Here is a 10874-nt window from a genome sequence, read left to right on the forward strand (position 1 = left end):
CGATTTATTCTCTTCATTTGTATTTGTGTCATTTACGTTTAATATACATGTGCTACTTTTGTTTACCTGAATCTGTCAGTATGCAAAAAAAAAAAAAAAAGATAACTCACTAGACCAAAAGGAATGTCTTGTTCAGATGATATACTGTATGTAATTGTAATGCCATTGTTTTAATGCTATTCTGTGGATGACGGATCTATTATTAAACTGTTACACCACAGCGCTGTCTATTTCTCAATTCTGATTGGTCAGAAGTTGCTGATTTAATTTTCAAGAACGGCAGCTCCAGCAATAATCTATGTATACTTTAAATTGGTTTATATTAACGTGCTTGTCCTAATACATTATCGTTTATACAGTTAACAGCACATTCAGTAACTGTTCTAAGGCTAATAATAAACTGATTGATGAAGTGTTATCATTTAACAGAGACACACACGCCCTCGACTACATTAGGAGCACCTGTATACTCGCTCATTCATGCGATTCTGAAATCATGCAGCTCCAGTTAATATTTAAATCAGAATGGATAGATTGAAGTGGGGTAGTGATCTCAGAAACCTATATATATATAAATACTTTTATTTGTCATGTACACAACCACACAGTATGATATGCAGTGAAAAGCTTACAGGACTGTCCATGACCTCTCTCTCTCTCTCTCTCTATATATATATATATATATACACGTGTGTGTGTGTGTGTGCCCTGCAATGGACTAGCACCCTGTTCAGGGTGTACCCCATCTTGTACAGGCCCCCTGCAACCCTATAGACTGGATAACACGGTATAGATGATCAGTGAGTGAATGAGTAAGGTACTACAGCAGCAAGGTAATTGAAACATGGAGTATGAAAAGGAGTGGTACTGATATGTGTGTTAGCTGTGGTTTGGTTCTCCATGTTCTTTACCGTGTTTGGATGCTGGTTCCAGATGGGCTGGTTTCTGAAACTGCTGATTTTACTGGGATTTTCACACATAGTAGCTCGAGATTAAAGAGATTGTTGCATTAAACAATGAAAACAAATCAAAACATCAAGTGAGTGGGAACGTTTCTGATCAGAGAGGGTATTCAGAGGATAATGGCAGTACTAAAATCAATGTAACAGGAAGTTTAAGGTAAATAGAATAAGCACTCTTTACAGCCATGATGAGCAGAAAAGCATCTCAGATCTCACAGTATGCTTAAGGGATTTGCTAAACCAGCAAAAGACTAAATTTGATCTTACTTCTGTCAGTCAGCAATTGGAGGCTGATCCAATCATGGACATAGACCAGCAAAACATTTAAGGCTAAGAAACAAATGCTTTATAGCGAATCTCCTTGTTGTCCACATGCATGATCAATGGTAGTAGCTATAGCTGTTGCAATACAAATGGCTAGATTGTGTAATGTGTTTGACCTGCTAGGAATTTAAAACTGACACCCTGAAGCCATGTGATGACTTTTCAAGGGAATCAATACACTGTTGAGTAATGTAGTGATGTTTCTATGATGTACAGCATTTCTTTTGATATTTATTTAGCAAAAAAACCTAACAAATCTGATTTAAGTGTAGTAACAGCCTTTGGACACAATATGTGTAAACACCGTGACACATAGCTCCAGATCTACCGAGGTTCTCCAAGTGCATGGAGTAACCAGTGCTCTAGTGTATTTCTATAATGGTTTTGTAGCCTTCTCTGTTGTATTTGACTGGATGTGGAGACTGCTTAACAGTTTGAAACCTACTTGTACATGAAGAACCGGAGAAGTCTACCTGAGCCTCCAAAAACTACCTGGACTCCATATTAACATCAACTAACATCAACTGTTATATTGAACTGGCTGCCACCTAACACACAGTATAAATGCAGGTCAATTCCTGCTCTCTGTTTCACCTAGATGAGGATGGGTTCCCTGTTGAGTCTGGTTCCTCTCAAGGTTTCTTCCTATTACCATCTCAGGGAGTTTTTCTTTGCCACTGTCGCCCTCGGCTTGCTCACCAGGGACAAACTGATCATTCTGATTCATACACATTCACATTCCATATAAACTTAAATAATTCTTTTGATTTTGTAAAGCTGCTTTTGTGACAATCACAATTGTTAAAAGCGCTATACAAATAAAATTGAATTGAATTGAAGGTATGAGCTATGTGCCCTAGATAGAACAGAACTGGAACACAGCCAGGTTCACATGGAGTGAGTGTAAATAGGTCTGAACTTTCACCTAGAGAACAACAAACATATTTACAGCAGTTCACAAACAAGCTGAGTCCTAAGGTACATCTGGTAATATCCGAGTATCGCACAATCACAGTACTGTACTCACTGTTCTGGATTATGTAATATGTTTCCAAAATATCAAGCAGTTGTGATTTACTTATTTGTATGGATTATATGAATAAAGTCATTATTCAATTTGTTTATATAGCGCTTTGAGACAATGACCATTGTTAAAAGCGCTATATAAATAAATTGAATAATGACTTTATTATACACAAATATACTCTATCAATGTGTAATTTACTGCGGATTAGCTCATTTATTTATACTGTATAATTTTATGTATCTTTATAGTTTTTATTCTAGATCTACAAATCTCAATCTAGTTTAAGTCAAAGTGAGACTTTTGATTGTACAGAATAACAGAACACGGTTACAAGAATTAAAATCTCCCTTTATTTCTCTATATAATCATCTGCTACACTAATGCACTTATCCCAGTGTTTCACTAGTGCTTGGACACCATCAAGGTAAAAAGTTAACTCACTATGCCGGAGTCATGATCAGACTGCCTGTCTGATTTACATCTGAAACGCCGGCCTCCCAGGAACTCCCTCAATCTATGAATATGTGGAAATGGCTTGGAGCGAGGTCAGGACTGTATAGTGAATGTGGCAATAACTCCCAGCCGAGGTCCTGTAATGTGCAAGTTGTGTTGGTGAATGAGTGTGTGTGCAATTCCCGCAGACAGATTGGTCTCTTCTGCAAGTTATCCATCAATTTTCAAGAATCAGATGTTCCACTCAATATTTACTCAATATTCACAGGAACAACTGCAGTGGCCTCTGATGTTTTACTGCAGCTAAGAGTCTCATCACAGTACTGCACCTGAAGTCTTCTGTAAATGTCAATTAAAAAATGTCAAATAAAAATGCTTTTTACACCTTCATTCAAAATTAGTTCAACACTTTTAACCTTTTAGCACAAAACCCGATTTAAAGTTTAAAAGAATTTTTTTAAATTCCCAATGAAGAATATTACACGATGTAATGCTTACTTCAAGTATATACTTTAGGCTCTTCTCCTTATTTAAGCTTATTTTCAGTGTAAATATATCTACAATGTGCTTTGTGGTATGCATGCACTTTATTTATTAATTAACTTGGTAATTAATTAGGTACAGTAACAGCACTGCTATGTCCAGGAATGAGTTACAAAATAACTATAAAGCCATTTGAAACAGCGTTCTTGATAATAAGGGCAAAATTTTGGATGTTTTTGTACATTGGATGTGACATCACAACACAGGAGCAACAGAAAAATTCAATTTCAAATGCATGAAATAATGAACATGTGGCATTCTAAGATTATGTTTTAATGTGTATTATTTGAGTACATACTGTAAGCTGAATCTATACCACCCTCTGCTGGTTATTAAGTCTTTGCACACACCTGCTGCCAGTAACAAGGACACTGTTGTGCTGAGTTATACCAATCAACATCCATCCATTCATCTAGGAATCTCTGTAGTCCAACTAGGGACTGTGGAAGCCAATGGTGACCATTGTATTTGTTCCCACTTTATACCAATGCCAATTATCTGCATGTCTTTGGACTGTGGAAGGAAACCAGAGCAGCACCACATGCAAACTCCATGCACACACCCCGACCTTGAGGCAGGAATCAAGTGGAGTCAGTTGCACCACAATCCTGATTTATATTATAGAGCACATCTCTATAATACCTATATATTCACATCGGTCAGTGCATTCTGGGAGATGTGCTCCTGACAGCATGGGAACCTGTAAGCCACGCCCTTGAATGAGATGACATGCATCTAATGCCACTCCCTAACACAATAAATTACACAGATTGCAAGTTTTATCTTCGTGGGAACCAACAGAGCCATCTGCTTTGTGATTTCTTCGTTAGACTACTTCCTATTTAAAGATTTATCACCTCATAACAAATGCAAACGATTTAGAGAATCCAGAGAGTTTAAATGCTCACATTGGAGGTTAAATTCTACACATGTCCTTCAGAATGCCAGCCTCTTATGTGTACAAACACAACGGTGTAATCGCTGGACAGGCCTGTGCACCCTCTGTTACTGCAGGGGCAATCAGGTGGAACGTGCAACACCTGGGTGCACGTCTATACAGTATGCTGGAGAAAGCGCTGTTTGAAGAAAATATTCTAAAAAAGGGAAACAAAAAAAGAGCAGACATATGATAAAAAGAAAAAAGCAGACGTATTAAAAAATAATCCTGTTTTAGTCCTCCATCACCCGTACTAATTAAGGGCAGGATTTCTGTTTCTAAGTTTAATTATTTGTAACCTTCTATAATTTTTTTTTGGTTAATAAAACAGTTTTTTGTTTTAATCAGTCCAATGATAAATCAGTCTATTTCTCAGTTTTTACTCTAGTGCATGTTTTCATGACGTCGTCACAATCTAGTAAAAAAATACAGTGCGCTTAATGGTTTCATGGTTGTTTTGTAGCTATTAACCCTGTTCTCAGAGAACACCTTACACTCAGCTCCATATGCTACTTCATGCACCATGTTAAACACGTTCATAGTCAGGCTTTCAAACAATGAAGTTTTATAGACTCCAGCTTAGCACAGTGTAAACCAAAGGTTTATGTTATCACACCCTGTGGCCGGTTTTACTTCTTTGGAGCACTTTTGTATGTCCTGTCCACTGCAGCTCGGGAACATCCCGCAAGAGTTGCAGTTTTGGACTTGCTCAAATCTTGATGCTTGCCCATTTTTTCTGCTTCCGACATGTTTAGAAAATGTTCATTTGTTGTCTTTCCACCCACTCTATATTCCACCCACTTTCAGGTGCCATTGTTGTGTCAATCATGTCACCTGTCAGTGATCACTCACTCACTCACTCACTCACCATCTATACTGCTTAGTTTTTTTGTATAGGGTCGCGGGGGCCTGGAGCCTATCACAGGAAAATTAGGGCATGAGGTGGGCACGAGGCTGGCTGGACAGGGTGCCAATCCATCGCTTGGCACACACATACGCACACTCATTACGGGTAATTTGGGAACACCAATTAGTAAAATCTGCATGTTTTTGGACTGTGGGAGGAAACCCAGAGGAAACCCACAAAGCACGGGAAGAACATACAAACTCCATGCACACAAACAGCTCAGTCGGAGTGTGGACAGTATGTTGAAGAAAACATTCTGAATAGGGAAAAGAAAAAAGAGTAGACGGGTGTTTAAAAGAAAAATAGCAGACGCAGGGTGAAAAAAGGAAAAAGGAAGTAAGAAATCAAGAAAAAAGAAAGTTAAAAAGAAAGAACACACACTCATTGGAAAAGAGGAGCACTCACATGTTGAAAAAGAAATGCTTTTGTAAGTCCTCCATCACCCATATTAAGGCAGGATTTCTGTTTCTGAGTTTAACTATTTGAGGTTATTCATTTCTGTTAAATGAAGATTTGGAAATCTAAATATTTTTTTCCCCTTTAACTAACACATTACAGCAGAAGACATACACATTTAAATCTTTGGCAAATTACACTTTAATAAATATCCCAATCAAATCATTAATTTGCTGCTACCCATCATGTGCCTTTACAGTACAGTATGAATGCTGTACACAGTAGTTTCAGTAATTAACCAGTAAACCTGCTTATTATTTGACTGTATCTGGCTTTTATATTTTTCAACACAATCTCTATATCTATATGCACAATCACAATCTATATATTTTATAGCTACAATAAACATAGAACTTTGTTCTGTACCTTGTGGTTTTATTGCACCCTCATGAGTGACACACCTGTCATTAGATCTGTTAATGTAAAGGGAATAAAGTCATATACTGTATCATACAGAGACTTTCCTAAACAAACCCATGTACACATTAACTGACAGACTTGGTAACTCCTCACACTTATTCATCACAAAATGTGATCAAAGATGCAATGTAAAGCCTGGTTCCCACTTTAATCATTCTTGCTATAAATTGTAGGTAGGCATATAGCAAGATTGTGGCTTTGTGGTAAGTATCAAGGTGACCTGTGGTCATTCATAGCTTGCTGGGATGAGACGAGATATTTCAGCAGGCTTAAAAAATTTTGTGGCTGAGCGATGACTTTTTCATGACACATAAGTCTGCTGCGTGTTTCTGTAGGTTTATTAGTGGTCATTCATGGCCTTCTGTAGTCAATCGTAAGCAAACATAGCTCGCCAGGGTTCCAAGGAAACCAATGTTGATCTAGGGCAGGGATACGGCAAACACGAAATCAAATAAAAAAAACACAAACACAGGCCAAAATAAAAATCAGGTATGGTCAGTCTCTTTGTAGGGATCTGTGGTCTCTTGAAGCACATTGTAGAACTGTTCATAAGTCTTCATCTTATAGTGTCTCTCTGTCGAGCTATACAAGTCTCTCCTGAGCTGCCAGTGATCCAGACCCCCTCTGCCCCCTGGAGCTGTCTGACTCGTCCTGGTGTTCTGCTTCTGTCTGGGGATTTCGTCGCATGGATGCCCCGTGTGGTCTGCCTGGGGTGCTTGTGATGACTGGGGACGGTTCCACTTTACCATGAAGACGGTCCTCGATAGTTCAGGGCTGGAGTTTCCTACAGTCTACCTGAGCCGCCAATAACGAACTGGACTCAATTTTAACTTAAACACATATTCTGTTATACTGAACCTCCAGTCTTACACAATATGATGCAGATCAATCCCTGCTATCCGTTTTCACCCAAATGAGGATGGGTTCCCTGTTGAGTCTGGTTCCTCTCAAGGTCTCCATGCCACCTCAGGGAGTTTTTCCTTGCCACTGTTGCTGTCGTCCTCGGCTTGCTCATCATGGACAGTCTTATCGTTTTGATTCATACACGTTCACATTTCAACAATGTCAATTGTTAAAAGCATTATACAGTACAAATAAAACGGAATTGAATTTAATTGAATTTATCCGTGCCAAAATGATTGTTATTTTGCACCTTTGCCTTATGATTTCGAAACTGTAGCAAGTTGTAGCAAAAATTGTGAAAGTGAGAACTGGGTATAAGACTTCGGGTCTGATCTTTACATTTTTTTTACTTTTTTTATTTTTATAAATCAATAATTCACGTGAGTTTTACTTTTAATCCTTACTTTACTACATTAAATCTTCTAATAACTTTCTAACATACCTTATTTGTTGCACCTGTTGAAATAAGACCTTACATCCCTTAGTGTGATTTATCTGCTAAAAACCCTGCTATGGGTTAGAACTTGATCAAGCAATAAATATTGGTTCAAAAAACAGCCAGTAACTAAAACTTATCCCATCATAAAAATATGAAGCAGGACTATCTGGTGTATTTCATATATCTAAATTGTGTCTTGGTCAGATATCGCTAAGACACATTCACACTTTTGTCTGAATGAGAACTATCTGCCATCCTATTGGCCTTTGTTCTTCCTAATCAGCCCACATGACTCACTGTGTACTGACTAACGTCTATAAATTGTTAATTATTCGGCTGACTTGACCTATATTATAATATAAATTTTTAACAGTCATTCTGTTCATTGATCTGGGAATATTTTCCTGTTACACTAGTCAACAATAGCTATAGCATGTCCTGTAGCACGTTTCTTCCTACACCAGAACAATTCAAGTAGATTACGTTATTTATTTTTTTTATTTATGGAAATTATTTTTACTTACAATTAATGATTTGGAACAGATCAGAAATAAACTATTCCCTAGTATTACTAGCGTTTTACCACCCAAACATTTGTTCGCTGTGGTCTAACACTGCACATTATACATTTATTTAGTCTTTAAGCCATTTTTTATATATATAACTGTATTTATTTTTCCCTTGACTAACAGAAAAGATATATCAGGAGACATTTTACATTTCCCATGAATCAAATAGGTCTCTTCATCAAATGAGAATTGGTCATGTCAGTGAGAGCAGAGTGATTTACTCTGACAAAGTACTGTAACATGATACATTAAAAACAGATGAGTTTAAATGTCAGACTGTAAATGAGGAACTAGGTTACAGATAGAAAATGTGAGTCTGTAATCATTAACCTATGTGTCTCTGTTTGTGAGCATCTTTGATAGTGGCAAAGGACGAGACCTTATGTCTGGAGGTGAAGCTGCGAATAAAAATAAGCGATAAATCAGTCCATTTTCCAATTTTTACTCTAGTGCGTCTTTTCATGATGTTGTTACAATCTAGTAAAAAAAAAAATAAAATACAGTGGCGCGTAATGGTTCCATGGATGTTTTGTAGCCAGTAAATGACCATGTTTTCAGAGAACACCTCACACTCAGCTCCATATGTTACTTGACGGACCATGTTAAACACGTTCATAGTCAGGCTTTTAAGCACTTAAATTTAATAGACTACAGCTTAACACAGTGCAAACTTGATGTTTAAATCATCCCACCCTTTTGCTCACCGGTTTTTCTTCCTTCAAGCACTTATGTACTGTATTATGTGACTGAGGGGGGAATCTTGATGACGCAGATTTTGCCATAGTAACACTACTTGTACAAGAACAACTAAAAAAATACGCAACTCAATAAATACGCAAATATTAACTACTGTATATTATCTAATACACTTTTATTGCAAAATATAGCATTGAAAATTTAGGCCATGCCCTCTGTAGGAAGAATGTGATTTAATATCAATGGCTGTTTTGTACTTTTTTAAACATAACAAACAGAAATCACGTAACCAATAATTAGCTATATTTTACACGTGTATAAACACTGTGATAATCCTATTTAGCAAGCCATTTTAGTCTCATATATATGAGCCGGAGCATGATGAGCAATTCTCTTAGAAACACACTTGCTCTTCTGTCCATAACAAACATCTTCATAACACGTGTCACATGTTTTTGAAGTTCCCCAGGCCGTATAGTGTCTGTCCCCAGGTTAGAAAATGAGGAGAATCAAAATGGTTTATGAGTTTCATGCAAACAGTTTTATGGTCAAATACTTGGCTCACTTTTATAGCTAATTTATCACCTGTTTAAAATCTATCTGTTTACAACCACCTCAGACCTTTGGTCCCTTTGCTTCTCCGAGACACACTTTTCCACCTGAGTATACAGCATTTTCTGGAAAGTTCTGAGAGTCCACAGGCTACTTGGGTACATACTGAACTATGTATTGACTACACAAATCACAATACACGCACACACTACAGTTTTACTGACTGTAGCCTATTATATCGTAACTGTGTACACCACAGGATCTCAATCTTCGTCCCTGAGAACCCTTTGTACGGCGCATTTTAGCTTCTATGTTCTTACACACCAATGTTAACTCAGAAAACCTTTTTAATTAGCTGGTTACCCCAGATGGAGCAACTTAAACAACTAACCATCCCAACACCCAACTTCTAACTTAATATATGTGGCAACTACTCACTGAGATAGTTCTTTTGGTGTCTAACATTGTACGTTTGGTAAAATATTGTCATGGGAGAGATAAAGAACACAATTATATACAGTAAGATCTGTAAAACAATTTGTAAAACAATTTGTAACTGACAATTTCTGTCATTGAAATCAACTGTTTAGTATTATATGCTAACAACTTATTTTTTGCGGGAATAGTCACATTCTGTACTAAAACCGGAGAGAACTTGTACAGTAAACCATTTCTAGGTTCATATCTTTGTAACATTGTAAAACACTAACTCCCCAAAACTTGTTTCAGTGAAGTGAGGAGACTGACACTACAACAAACTCAAGCATGCTAATGGCAAACAGGATGTTTTCAAAAATGTTCACAATGTTTAATTTAATTCATTTATATTGCTGACACTAGTGCAAGAAAGGATCTTATTTAAAAAATCTAAATAAACTATAAAAATTATTATGGGACTTACTTCTTAACATTTTACACTTTTCGTCTGCTCCATCAAAATGGCGTCTGATCACTGCTGTTGTTGAGATTCAAATGAAGGTGACTCAATAAAACCCGGATAATTGGGCCAATTCTCTTAAAATAAATATGAAGCCCTTTTTCCTCTAAATTTTTCCCTTAATGGTTCCTCAAAATAAGCTTAAAAATTGCAGTCATTACCTTAAAAAAATAGGAAAAATTTATTTCTTAATTTTATTAGTGAAATGTTCTCAATATATTATAAGAAACACATAATTTTTTTTAACGAAATATGCACATTATTTTTAATGATTACATCATTTTTTTTTTAATTACAAGCCTCAGGATAAATTTTTTTACAGTAGTAGGTTTCTGATCGGAAGGTCAGGGGTTCGCACTCCAACACCACCAGGTTGCCACTGTTGAGCCCCTTGGTCAAGGGGTGCTGTATCCTGACTGATTCTCTGCTTTGACCTCAGCTTCCTAACTGGTATATTCAAAAATTACAATTTCCCTTTGGGATTAATAAAGTACAAATTATTACTAAATTTCTGTGTAGCGGCTTGTTGTCATTGTCTTTTGTTAAAAGCACTATACAAATATGCCTTTATACAGAGTCGCAAGGGGCCTGGAGCCTATCCCAGGAGACTTAGGGCATGAGGCGGGGTACACTTTCGACAGGGTGCCAATCAATCGCAGGGCACACAGCTATGGGAATCTGGAAGTGCCAATTAGCCATATCTGGATGTCTTTGGGAGGAAATCAGAGTACACAAAGAAAACACACCAA

Source organism: Clarias gariepinus, chromosome 28 (assembly GCF_024256425.1).
Source record: "Clarias gariepinus isolate MV-2021 ecotype Netherlands chromosome 28, CGAR_prim_01v2, whole genome shotgun sequence".
NCBI classification, from domain to species: domain Eukaryota; kingdom Metazoa; phylum Chordata; class Actinopteri; order Siluriformes; family Clariidae; genus Clarias; species Clarias gariepinus.